Source organism: Elephantulus edwardii, unplaced genomic scaffold (genome assembly GCF_000299155.1).
Source record: "Elephantulus edwardii isolate Elephantulus edwardi_28Jun2011 unplaced genomic scaffold, EleEdw1.0 scaffold00001, whole genome shotgun sequence".
NCBI classification, from domain to species: domain Eukaryota; kingdom Metazoa; phylum Chordata; class Mammalia; order Macroscelidea; family Macroscelididae; genus Elephantulus; species Elephantulus edwardii.
This window is the reverse complement of record NW_006399751.1, coordinates 27,325,728-27,342,255: the sequence shown is the minus strand read 5'-3', so window position 1 is coordinate 27,342,255 and position 16,528 is coordinate 27,325,728. Positions and strand designations below refer to the sequence as shown.

At 39.0% G+C, this 16,528-nt stretch overlaps 1 pseudogene; it reads right to left on the bottom strand.

The window, feature by feature from the left end:
* Window positions 1-8,010: 8,010 nt before the first annotated feature.
* LOC102877422 lies at window positions 8,011-9,553 on the bottom strand (annotated as a pseudogene).
* Window positions 9,554-16,528: the final 6,975 nt, after the last annotated feature.

The following is a 16,528-nucleotide window of genomic DNA, read 5'->3' as shown; positions in this document are numbered from 1 at the left end:
CCCTGGGATTGTAGTTGCAGCTCCTTGCCACTAGGCCACAAGAGCTCCCCTGTATTTGCAACTTTTTGAGAAAGTACCATACTGCCTTCCACAGTGGTTACACCATTTTACACTCCCACCAACAGTGAATAAGGGTTCCAGTTTCTCCACAACCTCACCAGCATTTGTTGCTTGCTGTTCTGTTAAATTTTGCTATTCTGACTGGTGTGAGATGAGACAATTGCTTTTCTTAACAGAGATTCATTCTTTATATTATCCATATTTAAATGTCTATTACAATAAAAATATATAAACAGTTCAATCATGCTTAAAGTAATCTCATATTTATAGAATTCAGTGAGGTATTAACGTTTGAGATCCAATATTGTCTGTGGTCCTTTAGAATACTTTCTAACTGCATTAAAACAAAAAAATAACTTGCCTTTTGTTAAATACTTACATGTTTATAAAATATATATCGGTGTACATTGTATTATTAATTTACACTTTTGTTGTTTTTAGGTGCCATGGAGTTGAAACAGGCTCATAGCTGACTCTCCAGTGGGTTTTCAAAGGATAGAAATTGTGTAGAGGGAAATTGTCCATCTTTCTCCCACAGAGCAGCTGCTGTATGTGAACCTTTTGCTTTTGTACTGACAACACGATTCCTTCCCACCAACCACCAAGAGGTACTTATGTTATTCTCAATTTATTCTATTGACAGTCTTATTTTAATCTATTGGCAACTTTATACAGGAACAAGCTAAAAGCAGTTCGTTTGGCAGCATTGTGATTATTTCCTCCCACTAGGTGTCAGCATTGCACAATGAATCTTAAAAACTGGCTTTTTCTTAAAAAAAAAAAAAATATATATATATTTTTTTAATCTCACCATCATTGATGCTGTAGTTACTGTCATTTGCCATAGAGTCAACTATGACTCATAGCGATCCTGTGAACAATGCCTTTGAACCTTGCCCTCCCCTCTTCCATTCTCACCATCTCTGGCACTCTTGACCCCATTGCCAAAGTCACTGTGTCAGTCCATCTCACATAGTGTCGGCGTCTCCTGTGGTGACCCTCAACCCTTCCAAGTGGCATATCCTTTTCCAAGGACTAGTCCCTCCTGGAAACATGCCCAAAGTATGCGAGACAAAGCTTTAAATCCTCCCTCCAATGAGCAACCTGATTTCAGTCACTCTAGGTAAGAAATGTTTGTTCTCTTGGGAGTCTACGGTATATATGTTCAATACTCTCCTCCAGCACCAAAACTCAAAAGCATTTATTCTCTGCCATCCTTAGTGATTGTCCAGCTGTCAAATGCATAGCAAGCATTTGAGAAGGCTAAGGCCTGGATCAGGTTCACCTTAGTCTCTTGACTGACATTGTTGCTCTTCAGCATTCTAGAGAGGTCCTTGACAGAAGATTTTCCCCATGCAACTTGTCTTTTTTGGTTTCTTGATTGCTGGTGCCAAAGTGTTGATTGTGGATCCGAACAAGATGAACTTGTTAACAATCTGAACCTTTTTCCCATTTATCATGATATTGCCTACTGGCCTGCTGGTGAAGATCTTTACTTTTTGATGTTGAGATCCAATCCATATTGAAGACTGTAGCCCTTGACCTTTTGCAGCACATGCTTCCAATCCTCTTCAGTTTTGGCAAACAAGGTTGTGTCACCTGCATAGAATAGATTGTTGATGAGTTTTTCTCCTTTCTGATGCCATATTATCTTCATAAAGTCCAGTCTCCCAAATGATCAGTTCTGCTTATAATAAAAAAAAGACCATTTCTAGATCTATCCTGATGAATAATGTTGTGAGTGACAGGAGACTATCCATATGCATATAACAAAGACCTTTAAATACCACTGTCATTCAAATATATGCACCAACTAAAGCCAATCGGGAGGAAACATAAGATTTCTACCAAATTTTCTAGTTTGAAATTGATAGAACATGCAAATAATGAGTATCTTTATTTATTAGTAATAATTATTTACTGGATTGCAAAAGTTGAGAACAAGGAAGAAAGACCGAAAAATAAAGGTATGGTGACAGAAATGAGGCTAGAGATGATTAAATTTTGTACAACGATTTAGTCATTGCAAATACCTTTTATAAAAAGCATTAACAGCCACTATATACACACACTTCACCTGATGGACCACATAGGAATCAGATTGGTTACATCAGTGCAGAAAGCCACTGGAGAAACTCAGTATCAGCTGTGAAAAGAAGGCTAAGGTGCTGATTGTGGGACACACAGAAGCTACTCCTGTGTAAATTCAAAGTGAAGCTAAAGAAAATGAAAACAAATCTACAAAACCCAAAATAATGACCTCACATCTATTCCACCTGAATAAAAAAAAAATCAAACCATCTCAAGAACAGGTTTGAGATCTTGAACACTAATGAACAAATGAACAAAGACCAGATCAGCTGTGGGATGATATGAAGAATATCATCCATTAAATATTGTATAAAGACTATTATTGTAGGATGAGTATAAGGATCCAAGGGGGTTGGAGGGTGGAAGCAGAGGGAAGAGGATGTGCAGGGGAGAGGGATTAATCATGAGGTTGTATAATTTGATGGGTGGGCAGGTGAGGGAAATGAAAAGGATTTGTTCTTGAAAACAATGTATTATAATTTTGTAAATAAACTAGTTAACAAAAAAAAAAAAGAAAATCATCCATGAAGAAGGCAAAATGTCATTACAAAGAGAGAGGGGTAGAAAATACCAAAATAAATGTCAGAAGAGACTTTGATGTGCTTGAGGTCATAGGTCAAAGCCACTGTCAGTCCATTTCACTGAATGTATTCCTCTTAAAGAGAGATGTTTTTACTTCACTTTCCAAAGATTATTGAAATAAAATTTAGATTTAATAATAAAATGAGAGTGTTGAACATACCATGGACTACTAAGACAACAAATAGGGAACGACATCATGCTTGGAAGGGTGAAGGGACGGCACATGACAGGAAGACTCTGGATAACATGAACTGACTCAGTAACTGGGGTAATGCAGGTAGATGTGCTGGAAACAATGAGATTGGCTCAAGGTAGAACAGGGCTTAGAACTGTTTACAAAGGGTCACTATGAATTGCAAGTGACTCAATGGCCCATAACAAAAAGAAGAATATGTTATAACTATCATGTGCCTAAATGTTCACTTAAAAAACTTGGTCATTTATTACCAGCTGCTCAAATAATACTTTATGTGAATATGCATTAAATGCAACAAACCAAACCCACCACTATTGAATTCTTTCTGCCTCCTAGAGACCCAGTAGGGGAGAGAGCAGAACTGCTCCTACATTTCTGTAGAAGCTGACTGCTACTTCATGCTTTCATGGAAAATCTGGTGGGTTTTGTTAGATTAAGCGATAAATACCTAATATACGGAGATAGGAAGCAAAGCTGGAAGCAAGAACTAGCCAGCAATGTGCAGGAACCAATCACAAATCACTACAGTAGCTGGTTTCCTGGGACCTCAAATAAAACTGGGTGGCAGCTAGTCTCATGGGAACCCAATGGCATCCAAGTTTCATGACTTCTCCAACGGGACAAGAAACCTACGTAACTGAAGCCTGAGACGTAGCACATTAGGTCTGTTACCGCTTAGACTCCCCCTTTTCACTTTCAACACATTTCACCTCTGCACTAGTCATGGGCTGTGGCGACTTACTGCTTTGGCTGCACTCTCTCAACTGCCTATGTACACAGGCAGTGAAAAGATGGATATGTGACATCCTTGAACTGTTGACCTTTTGATTTAAGAGCTAAATGTTGTAAATTTATATCAAGGGAACAGAAAAATATTAATGAGTGTTTTTCTGTGTCTTTATTTTGGGTTTTGTTGTGGTTGTTATATGCCGTGGAGTCTGAACTGACCCATAGCTGACCCTTTAATGGGTTTTTGGAAGTAGATTCTCACCACTGGACCAATTGGCAGCATCAGGATGGATGGTGAAAAGATTGAGATTGTTCACAGCTTTAGTTTGCTTGGCTCCACAGTCAACACTCTTGCACCAGTAGCCAGGAAACGAAAAGACGTATTGCAATGGGAAAGTCTGCTGTTAGGGACCTTTACAAAGTTCTGAAGAGCAATGGTGTCTCTCTGGTGCGTCTGATACAGGCTATGATCTTTGCAATCAGTTGTTGTGCATCAGAGAGTTGGACAATGACTAGGAAGGATAGAAGGAGAATTGATGCCTTTGAGCTGTGGTGCTAGAGAAGAGTGTTGAGGGTACCATGGACTGCTAGGAAAACAAACGGATTCATCCTGGAAAGGGTTAAACCGGGTGGCTCCTTGGAGGCAAGGATTCTGAGGCTCTGTCTAACATACTTTGGACATGTTGTGAGGAGAGACCGGTCCTTAGAGAAGGACATCATGCTTGGGAGGGTGGAGGGACAGCGCAGGAGGGAAGGCCCTCTATGAGGTGGATTGATTCAGTGACTGGGGTAATCGGGGTGGGTGTATTGGAGACAGTGTGATTGGCACAGGACAGAGCAGAGTTTAGGGCTATTGTACATAGGGTCGCTATGAGTCGCAAAAGACTCTACAGCATATAACACCACCGCCACAACATATTGCACTATTGTATATTGTATGTTGATTGCTAATTGCCCCACTTTTCCCTGCAGAGTAGCTGGTGGCTTTGAACCATGGGTCTTTGTGTTGGCACCACAGTTCGTAACAAGTAGGCCACCAGAGCTCTATATTGGGTTTTAGTGTTTATTTATTTTTAATTACTATGTGGAGCTCTGGTGGCCTAGTGGTAAGAAGCTACAGAGAAGGCATGTGGTTTGAACGTACCAGCTGCTCTGTGGAGAAAGATGGACAGTATCCTCCTGTGTGATTAACTGCCTCTGAAAACTCACTGGAAGGTTAGCCGGGGGTTGTTTGGATTTGATGGTATACACAACCACAATGCTGTGAAAGACATTTGGACAATTAAGTAAAATAATTCAACATAACATTTGTCCCTTCTGTTATCTAATTTATAAATGCACCTCTCTGTGGGGTCAAATCCACAAGCAACTCTGCAGATGAAAGATGGACGATTTCCTCCCATTTATAGTGATTTATAGTCTCGGAATGTCAGTAGAGAGTCGGCCATGAATAAATTCTGCCTCAATGGCAGTGAGTATGAAATAAGAGCAATAAGTGAGTATGAAATGAGAGCAATAATTGATTAATTTGGTAATTAATAACGGTAATTTATAAGCATTTTTTTCAATTTTTTTTAATTTAGTTTGTTTATTTTTCATTTAAATGAACATCTACAGAGATTTTGGAATTCCATTCATTCATTCATTGTAAGCATTATTTTTAAGAAGACTTGTCAGGTAATTGATAAGCGGTTAGATCTTTTAAACATTTTTTTGTTCCATCTTCTGACTATCCAATGTAACATCATTAGTTTGATCACGTGTTGATTTGACCTTAATTCATCAGGAATCCATTAACTTTATCCTACGTAATGATTGGGTTCGTGTCTTCATAATCTTGAATAACTGAATAAGAAATGAAATATGAATTTATGAATAGCTATTTATTTCATATTGAGCACTTTATTTATCAGCTTAAAAAAATATTTACTATTTCATAAGAGTATATGTCAGAGCAAAAACCAAAAAGACATGATAAAGTACTTTGTAATAAGAGTATACAAAATGCATTAAATGAGAAGGGATGGAGAGGGAAGCCGAAATCAGTAACTAGATAAATAGATACATTAAATTGGGTTAAGGGAACATGTATATAAAATAAATAGTGATTAGCATAATATCAGAAAAGAAAAAGAGGATATGGGGTTGTGCATGAGAGTCGTAGACAATTGACCATTCTTTACACAATCGAATCAGTGCAAGATTCAACAAACATTAACCTACAAGTGGAGAAATGCATTAAATGTGTGATTTCAGAATAGATATGGTAAACATTTTAATGTATTTCCAGTCACAGGAAATGGGGATAATTATTGGCAGAGTTTGCAATTGTAATAATGTTTTACATGCCTCTCATTCATGAATTCTTTTTCTTTTTTTTTTTTCAGCAAACAAATTTATTCTCTCAGTTTAAGCTACAAGTCTAAATTCACCAGTTTAGTGGGTTTGTGCTCTGGGAAAAAGTCTTTTGTCAGCTTCTATTCCTAGGTTCCTTAGCAATTGTGAGGCATGTATCTTTCAGTCTATCTGTGCTCTTGTTTAAACTACGTATTAGTATTTCAAAGAAATTTACTTAAGACACATCTTTCCTAATACTGCATCAATATAACAAAGAAAACCTACTCTATAGGCAAAGGTACACCACCTATTGCTTCAGAGTTCATTCTGAGTCAGTGATTGCCACTTTTCTCAGAGCAGCTGACTGTTTAAAATTGTTTTGTTTTAGCAGCTGAGTCACTTTGAAACCAGGGTGCCTATCACAGGTATACTTAAGAATCACAACACATTTTAGGTGACAATATTCATCCCATAATGTAAGACAAACTACACAGACATGGGATGTAGATTTATCCATTACTGTCCAATCAGCCATCAGTTCTTCAATCTTTCCTTTTATGGATGCTTTGTCTTCTGCTGACAGGATTCCCCATGTCAGCACAGCACGTGAAATTCAGGAATGGTCTGTGTGCAGTACAAGTCCCAACCTCCAGTTGTCCCATTACATGCTGTCAAATTGTTTAAGTGATTCATAGCTAGCACTAGTGGGTTTTCAGAGGCTATAAATGGAGCAGGAAGTGGATTTGAATTGCCTGCCTTACCTATAAGGTCATCAGACTCACAAACCAGTTCACACACACATATACAAAATTATTCCATCATCAGAACTGACCCATAGCTGACCCTTCAGCAGGTTTTGAGAGGCAGTTAATAGCATAAGAGATTGCCATTTTTCTTATGTGGAACAGCTGGTGGATTCCAACTGAGTGACTTTGGGATTGCAGTGCATCTTCTTACCACCAAAGCTCCCCACAAGTCAAATTCAAAAGCAAATAACAAAAAGAAACTGAATGGGAATTTGATCTTTAAATTTTCTTTCAAGCCTTGGGGCAAATGCTTAATACTTATGGCTGTTTTATCCTATTGATATGATGAGGTAGGGAAATAGTCTAGTCTTTTTAAGTAAAAAAAAAAAAATCCTTTAGACCTAGTATATACTCCATGGCAAGCAGTTCAACCCTTTTATCCGTAAGATCTCATTGAAGATGCTTCCCATATTCTGACCACCACCAGTGAGACCTGAGTTAGTGCATTATTAGTTCATCTGGCACATTGCCTGCTGGTGAAGTAAGTATGATATAAATACAGGAGAATCTCAAAGGCTAATGTTGCTACAAAATTCAAGTAGAAACTTAAATAATGTCCAATTTTGTGAACATGTTCCAAAGATAAAAAACCTTCAATTTGGATCTTAGAAGACTACATTAGAATATATTTCTGTCCTAAGAGATGATTTATCAAGTGTTAAGCCTGAAACCCTGAAGGCAACAGTATGTAATTAAACAGAAATATTATTGCTTTTTGGGAGGAAGACCACGGCACATGTTGGTATCATATATGTACAAGAGTGGCAGGCGAGATAAATGCAAAACTACTATTTACCTCTGTAATAACAAAAGGCTGAATCATGATTGTATCAATTATTTGAAGTTAAAATTATTATTCTGTCAGATACTCTGTCAATCAGATTATTTTTAAAATAACCTTTAAAAGGAACTCCCTGTCAAAAGTAAAAGCAATACATCACTGTCCTTTCTTGCAAAGCCACGTTAGATACTTTTCTGTCTTGATGTTCCTACCCCAATTATTTTCCATGATGGTAACATTTTATCACTGGTTAACAGACACAGTTTCTGTTCACTTGTGGAATTTCTGGTGTCTAAGAAGGCTTGATCGCCTGCTAAAGTTTCTCTTGCATGTGCTAAGGGAAAAAGGCTGCTCAGCTGTGTGGGTTCTTCAGTGTTTTATGTATGTATGTATGTATGTACGTATGTATTTATTTATTTTTGGGTTCTTCAGTGTTTTATAAGGTGGGAGTTCTGACTGAATTTTTTTCCACATTCATGACAGACAAAGGATTTCTCTCCTGTGTGGGTTCTTTGGTGTGTGTGTAGATTTATGTTTTGACTGAAGCTTTTCCCACACCAGGAGCATTTGTATGGTTTTATGCCTTGGTGGGTTGTTAAGATCTGAACTCCATCTGAATCTCTTATCACACTGTTGACACTTAGAGGGTTTTTCTTCAGTGTGAATTCACTGGTGCTTGATAAGATCAGAGCTAACTCTGAAGCTTTTCCCACATTCCTGACATTTAAAAGGCCTTTCTCCTACATGGGCTTTCTTGTGAAGAACCATGAGTTTCAGCAACTCTTGCTTCCAGGAGGAAAGTTTTTTCCTTTTCTTCTCTGGAAAATCTTGACGTCGTTTCTCCACTCTGTGCATCTCATCTTGATTGTCTTTGCCTTTTGTTTTTTGGACAACTTTTACTCTGGACTTTTTTGAAATGATATCTCTTGTACTTTCTATTTCTAAGGCAGGAATAGGTCCAGGCTGATCATGTCCAGTTTCATTTTTGAGCTTCACCTCTGTAAGAGGCTCTACATGATTTTTCTTGAACTCCTCAAGGACTTGGATCCATGGCTCCTCCCCTTGCTTTAGACAGGAGATAACCTTAGGTTTGGGGAACACAAATAATGCTAGAGAGATGACAGTCTCATAGTTTTCCTGTATTACATCACGGTAGAGGGACTACTGAGTGGATTCCAGTGACTCCCATTCTTCCTGAGAAAAATATATGGCCACCTCTTCAAATGTCAACAAGCTCTGGGACTTGGCCAAGATGGGCTTAGGTACCACTGTCCAGTCTGAAACATTTATCTGCTCAAAAGGAGCAAAAATCTGTGGTGCAGGCAGAGCTTTTCTGTATACCCTCTCACTTTCTTTGGTAGTATTCCTGCTTGTCTGTTCTTGACTCTGGCATGTATTCCAAAATTCTTCATCCTGAGCCCAGCCCAGTTGGGCTTTTGCTGGCTTTGGTTTGGCCTCTGCTGTTTCTGCCAAGATCACTGCCTCCTTTTTCTTTTTTTTAAAAAAATTTTTTATTTTTAATTTTTTTTTTACTGCCTCCTTTTTCACCTCAGAGAATATAACCCCATTTCTTGTTTGATCAGAGTCTCTCTGCCAGTGTTGTACTAATGTGACAGCTTTGTTAATGCTCTGTGGATAGTGCTTCTGAATCTGGGTCTGAATCTCTCTGGGCAGAATGGTCAAGAACTGCTCCAGCACCAGCAATTCCAAGATCTGTTCTTTTGAGTGGATCTCTGGCTTCAGCCACCAATGACATAATTCCTGAAGTTGCCTCACAACCTCAAGGTGTCCAGATGCTTCAAGATAGTGGAAGTTGCGGAAGTCTCTACATAAGTTCTCAGAACTAGGACAGTCCATTTGTGGGACAGATTTCTTGCTGTGACAAGAGCTTTCAGTCACAGGTCCTTTTGTCTCCCATAGAGCCTTGATCTGAGAGCCCAAGTGTGCGGCCACTTTCAGCTCTACTGACATAATTCTGCTCTAAGAATGGTTTTGCTCGTCTGTGCTGCTGGTGCCACAACCTGTCTGATATGCTACAAAACCACTATCTTCTTCCTGTCCCACACTCGCTATGTCCTCCCAAGGTGGTGCAGGGGTGCACCCTGGAGCCTTTGGGGCAGGTCGGCTGCGGACTTCCCGCTGCCTGCTGGATGTTGTCCAGAGCCACACCTCGTGAATTATTTCTCAATTACTACCTTGGGATTTTCCCCTTAGAATAAATTTTAAAGATTCACAGGAAATTCTGCTTCTCATGGTATATTCATATTTAGGTAATTTAGCCTGAAGTTTCCTAATAAATCTCGTATTTTCTTCATTATTTAAAAAACTAGGAGGCTCTAGGGAGCTCTGGTGGCCTAGTGGCAAGAAGCTGCACTGCAACCCCAGAGGTACAAAGTTCCAATCCACCAGATGCTTTGCTGGAGAAGGATGGGCAATCTCCTCCTGTACCATTCAGATTCAATTTGATGGTACACACACACACACACACAAATATTAATATTAAAAAAAGGGGGCTCTGGTGACTTAGTGTTAATGAATTTCACTGCCAATCCAAAGGTACGTGACTCAAAGCCTACAGCTGCTCCAAAAGAAGAAGGTGGACGGACTCCTCCCATGTGATTTACTGCCTCTGAAAACTAGTTATGGGTCAGTTCCAACTTGATGACACACAATAATAACAAACACTTAAAAAAAGAATAGAAGTGGTACATATCTTAAAAAAAAGATAATCCACTTCCGAAATGGCTTGCCTCTGGAAACTCTATAAACAAGAGCTCAGGTCTTTCATTCATAGGGTTGCTATGAGACATCTACGACTTGACACTTAACAACAATAACTATGACATAGAGAGAGCTACGTTGGCCTAGTGGAGAGAAAGTTATGCTACCAAGTCTAAGGTGGGTGATTTTAATCTGCAGCCCTCAGGCCTGGTTTAAGTTATTTTTTGTCAAACATTCTTCTGTGTGGTATAGCACTGGTCTGTGCATTGCTGTTCAGAGGTATCATGGTTGCTGTGCCACTGATGTGCCAAATGCGATAATGGTTACCCATGGTGGACAGTGTTTGGTGGAGCCTCCTGATTAAAACATGCTTGGAAGCAGGAGTGGCATCCGCTTCTGAAATGGCTTGCCTCCGGAAACTCTGTGAACAGTGCTCAGGCCTTTCATTCATGGTGTCACTATGAGTTGTCTACGACTCGATGGCACCTAACAAAAACAACAACAACACAACACACACACACACACACACACACACACACACACACACACACACTAAGTTGTTAAAGGAAAGAGTACTTTTGTATTTAGATGAAATAAATGAAAATAATATTTGAAATGTTTGCTGCTGAAGATCAAGGACTTTCAATATGGAGTACATTTCAACAAGAAGAAGACAAAAATCCTTATCACCTGGCCAATAGCCAAATCATGAGAGATGAAGAACGGCTCAGAATACCAATGATTTCATCTTGCTTGGATCAACAGTCAACACCCTTGGTACCAGCAGTTAAGAGATCAGAAGACATATAGCATTGGGCAAGTCTGATGTCAGGCATCGCTCCAAAATACTGATCAATGGTGTCAGACTGAAGACTAAGTTGGCCTGATTCAGGCTGTGGTCTTTCAGTCACTTCTTATGCATCTGAGAGCTGGACAGAGAATAAGCATGATAGAGGAGAATTGATGCCCACGAGTTGTATTGGAGAGTAACACGGAATATCCAAAGGACTGTGAAAAGAACAAAGAGTTATGTCTTAGAAAAAGTACAGCCAGATAAAGCTTCATCTCTCATACTTTGGGCATGTTGCTAGAATAAGCTGTCCCTTGGAAAAGGACGTTATGGTTAGAAAGGAGGGTCAGTGAAAGAGAGGAAGACTCTCAATAAGATGAATAGACACGGTGACTAAAAAATGAGCTCAAGTGTGTCAGAGATAATGAGGATGGCACAGGATAGGACAGGATTGAGATCTGTTATTTACAGGGTCACTATGAGTCATACTTGCCTCAACTGCACCTAAACTGTTAACATATTCAAACACAACATATTCAAAACACAAACTTACTGCTGTCCAGTCATAAGCGACTCGTAGCTGACCCTCCAGTGAGTTTTTAGAGGCTGTAAATAACTTGGGAGTACAATATTCATCTGTAGAAATCACAACTTTATTGTTGTTGTTAGGTGTCATCAAGTCAAGTACAACCCATAGTAACCCTATGAACAATAGATCTAAAGCCTGTCCTATCTTGTGCCATCATCACACTTCCTAACACATTAGAGTCCACTGAGGCAGTCACCCTGTCAATCCACTTGGTCTAGGGTCTTCCTCTCTGTAAGGGGCAAATGTGTCCTTGGGATTTGGCTACGTGCCTTACACAGGAGGCGTCTCAAGAAAGAGGATTGCAAACAGTTCTGATAAATCTTGAGACATGTACTTCCTTGAGGGTAGAAGCAGATTTCCTATTTCTGATAAGGTTGTTGCGAATATAAGAAAACAGTTTACAAAACAACTATGAGATATCATCTCATCGCAGTCAGAATAGCAAAATTTAACAAAGCAGCAAACAACAAATCCTGGTGAGGTTGCAGAGACTACTGGGACCCTTATTCACTGTTGGTGGGAATGTAAAATGGTGCAACCACTTTGGAAGGTGGTATGGTACTTTCTCAAAAGATTGCAAATAGAAATACCATTTGAGCCAGCAATTCCACTTCTGGGAATTTACCCTAAAGAAACCATAACTGCCACCCAAGCAAATATATGCACACCCATGTTTATTGTGGCTTTGTTTGCAATAGCAAAGAGCTGGAACAACCCAAGTGCCCTTCAACAAATGAATGGATAGAGAAGCTCTGGTATAGTCACACAATGGAATAGTATGCAGCATTGAAAAACAAGGAACTCATGAAATATTATGCTAAGTGGATGACCCTAGAGGACATAATACTGAGTGAAATTTCCCAGCCATAAAAGGACAAATATTGCATAGAGCCACTATTGTAAAACAGGACTGACATTGAGCTTAAGGGAAGACAGGAAAGAAGGGGAGGAATGATGTATACTGCATTGCAACAGATTAGGGAGAGAACTGTTTAAAAGGGACATATGATTAGGTATTATTGTCATGACAGGAGTCCAGAATGATGGATGCACAGTGCAGTGGACTTGGGGGGAGGGATTGCATAACAATGAAAGAGTTTTTCTTTTACTTATCAAGGAGAAAAGTGAATTGGGGGGTAGGGGTGGACAGGAAGAAAAGTGCAACTATGAATGACTGGGAACTCTAAGTCGCTGTAAACTTTCATTAAAATTAATTTAAAAAAGGAAAAAAATTTAAAGAGACCTGGCTCCTTTAAAAAAAGAACACAAACCACCAACAACAACACAGTTTATGAATAAAAAGAAGTCTTACTTCTATTGATGCCTTTTATCTATCAGTGTACTTGGCCCATACTGGTCCTATGAAGTAATCCTTAAAGTTTTTGTTTCTTTGTGAACTATATCTTTCTTTCTGAATGCTAATAAAAGCAGGAGCTTTGCAACTGCTCGGGGCTGTTTGCATTAGTGAGCTCTTAGCCCTCTGAAAATACATTTTGATTTGCTAATCTTCCTTCGACCCCACACATATCAGACAACACCCTCCTTTGCCAACCCTCCACTTTTCTGAGTATTTTGTCCCTCTCCAAGGGACAAAATAGCCCTTCCCAGCAACATGCCCAAAGTATGTGAGGTGAAGACTCATCAACTTTGCTTCCAAAGAGCACTCTGGCTGCACCCTCTCTAAGACATATTTGTTCTTTTGGCAGTCCATGGATGTTCAGTGCTCTTCTCCAACCACAGCTCAAAGGCATCAATTCTTCTTTTGTCATCCTTATTCATTGTCAAGTTCTCAGATGCATAGCAAGTGATCAGAAAGACCATAGCCTGAATCAGGTACATCTTAGTCCTCAAACAGCCATCATTACTCTGCAATAGTTTAGAGAAGTTCCTAACTGCAGACTTTCCCAGTAGAGTACATCTCCTTATTTCCTGGCTGCTGGTACCAAAGGTGTTCATTGTGGATCCACGTAAAACGAAGTTGGTGACAGTTTCAATCTTTTCTCCATTTATCATGATGTTGTCTATTGGTCCAGTGGTAAGAATCTTTGTTTTCTTGCAATTTAGATGCAATCCATATTGAAGGCCATATTCTTTGAACCTCTGCAACTAGTGCTTCAAGTCTTCCTCACTTTCAGCAAGCAAGGTTGTATCATCAGCATAATGCATGCTATTGATGCATCTTCCTCTGATCCTAATGCCACATTCCTCTTCATAGAGTCCAGATTCTAATATAGTTTATTCAGCATACAAATTGAATAAGTATGGAGAGGAAAAAATACAACCCTGGCATTGACACACTCCTTCCTTAATTTTAAACCATGTAGCTTTCCCATGCTTTGTTTGCACAACAGCCTAGCTGTAAGTTTTAGGTTTAGGTCTAGGTATAGGCTTTACATGAACACAATTAAGAGCTCTGGAATTCCCATTCTTCTCAATGTTATCCATAATTTGCTATTATCTACAAAGTCAAATGCCTTTACATAGTCAATGAAACAGAAATAGATATTCTTCTGGCATTCTTTACTTTCAGCCAGGATCTATCTGACATCAGCAATGATATCCCTGGTACCACGGCCTCTCCTAAATCCTTCTGAATAAGGAAGAATGCCACTAAAGAGCACATTTCTCAACATTGTTTGCCACCAGGGTTGGCCATATTGCTACAGTCTAGCAATGGAATATGAATGGAAGTTATCTGTACACCTTCCAAAGGACTTTCCCTACTCCTCTTTGCTTCTGGTGAACTGGTGCTTACAGAGAGCCTCATACTTGGGGAATGATGTTGTTGGCTGATGTCATTAAGCTGACTCTTATTCATAGCTACCTTATTAACAACAGATAGATTGAGACTTTGTCTTATCATGCATCACCCTCACACTCTCTACCACATTTAAGCCCATTGTTGCTATCACTGTGTCAATCTATCTCTTTGACAGTATACTTTCTTTTGCTGGCACTCTGCTTTTCTAAACATGATGTCTTTTATAGGTATTGGCACCTCTTGAAAACTTGCCTAAGTATAAAAGACAAAGATCCATGATCCTTTTCTCCAAAGAGCATTTCAGTCTCACTCCTTTAAAAATGATGGAGGTTTGAGGACTAAAGTATAGGCCATCTCTTTCATTCACTCTTTATGCATCTGAGAGCTGGACAATGAATTACAGAATTACAAAGATTACAGAAGAAGAATTGATGCCTTTGAACTCTGGTCTTGAAGAGTCTTGAATTTCCTATAAATTGCCAAAGAACCAAACAGATATATCCTGGAAAAGGTTCAACCAGAGTGCTCCTTGGAGATAGGGTTGGCATAGCTTCATCTCTTATACTTTTGAAAGGTTGCTGGGAATGTTCCAAGGAAAGAGATATCATGCTTGGAAAGGTGGAGTGTCAGGAAAAGAGAGGAAGACCCCTTAACAAGGCAGATTGTCATGGTGACTGAAATGATGTGTTCAAGTGTATGGGAGAGAGTGAGGGTGGCACAAGATAAGACAGGATTCGGATCGGTTGTTCATAGGTGTTTGCTGTTCATAGGTACAACTGTTAAGTTGTACTCAACTGGATGGCATTTGCCAACAACAATAGTCCCTTTGCACTATGTACTAACATTAAATTTGTTTAAGTTTGGAACTTGAAACTTTTAGCTGAAAGTAAAAGTTTGACATATTTGTCACAAACATAGTTTATTAAAATGTCAGTTTGAGGATTAAGTTGTGCCTGATTCAGACCATGGTCTTTTTAGTTAACTTGTTATGCACATAAGAGTTGGACAATAACTAAGGATGAGAGAAGAAGAATTGATGCCTTTGTGTTGTGGTTTTGAAGAAAAGTGCTGAAAACCCCATGGACTGTCAAAAGAACATCTTGGAGAAAGTGCAGTCAGATTGCTCCTTGGAGGCAAAGATGATAAAGTTTTATTTATAAGAAGCTGTTTCGGGGAGCTCTGGTGGCTTAGTGGCAAGGAGCTGCAACTACAATCCCAGAGACGCAAGGTTTGAATCCACCAGATGCTCTGCCGGGGAAGGAGGGGCAATTTCCTCCTGTACCAGTCAGATCTGATTTGATGGTACACACACACACACACACACACACACACACACACGAAAAAAAAAAGAAGCTGTTTCTTGGAGAAGGACAACATGCTTGTGAAGATGGAAGGGTGGTGAAAGAGAGGAACACCCTCATCTAGATGGATTGGCACAGTGACAGCTGCAATTTGCTTGAGTGTGTCAGGAAGTATGAGGATGGCACAGGATAAGACAGGATTCTGGTCTGTTGTTTATAGGGTCACTCGATGTTACCTAAAAAAGCCACCACCACAACAACCACAGCTTCAAAAAACCCTTTATCTGTATACATTTAAATAGAAAGGTTTTAAAAATGGTTTTTCCTATGAAAATATTATCAAAATATGTTTTAATTTACACAAGAAAATACAAAATTTAATTTTAAATTAAAAATAGTTTAATTTGTGTGTGTATGTGTGATTTCAGTGAAAGTTTACAAAGTACATTGTTGGGTTTTTCCTTCAAGCAATCTTTGTACAAATTCTGTTCCATACCACCAGTACACACAATGTCTGCTTGTCCATTCATTCCAAATTATCCTTCTTTTTCATCCAGGATACTTCTATTCTTGACATTATTATGCACATTTTAAGAAGATTAACACTTTAAGTTATTTTTTATAAGACTTCTATAAAAATAATTGCATTAAAAAGGATTATAAACATTTGGTCTTTTACTTTTTATATCTTTTGCCCTAATACATCTATTTTTTAGAAGACATGAAATGTGCTTTTTAAGAATATATTCTTAGTAAAGAGGAAAACTATAAATGAGTATATTAG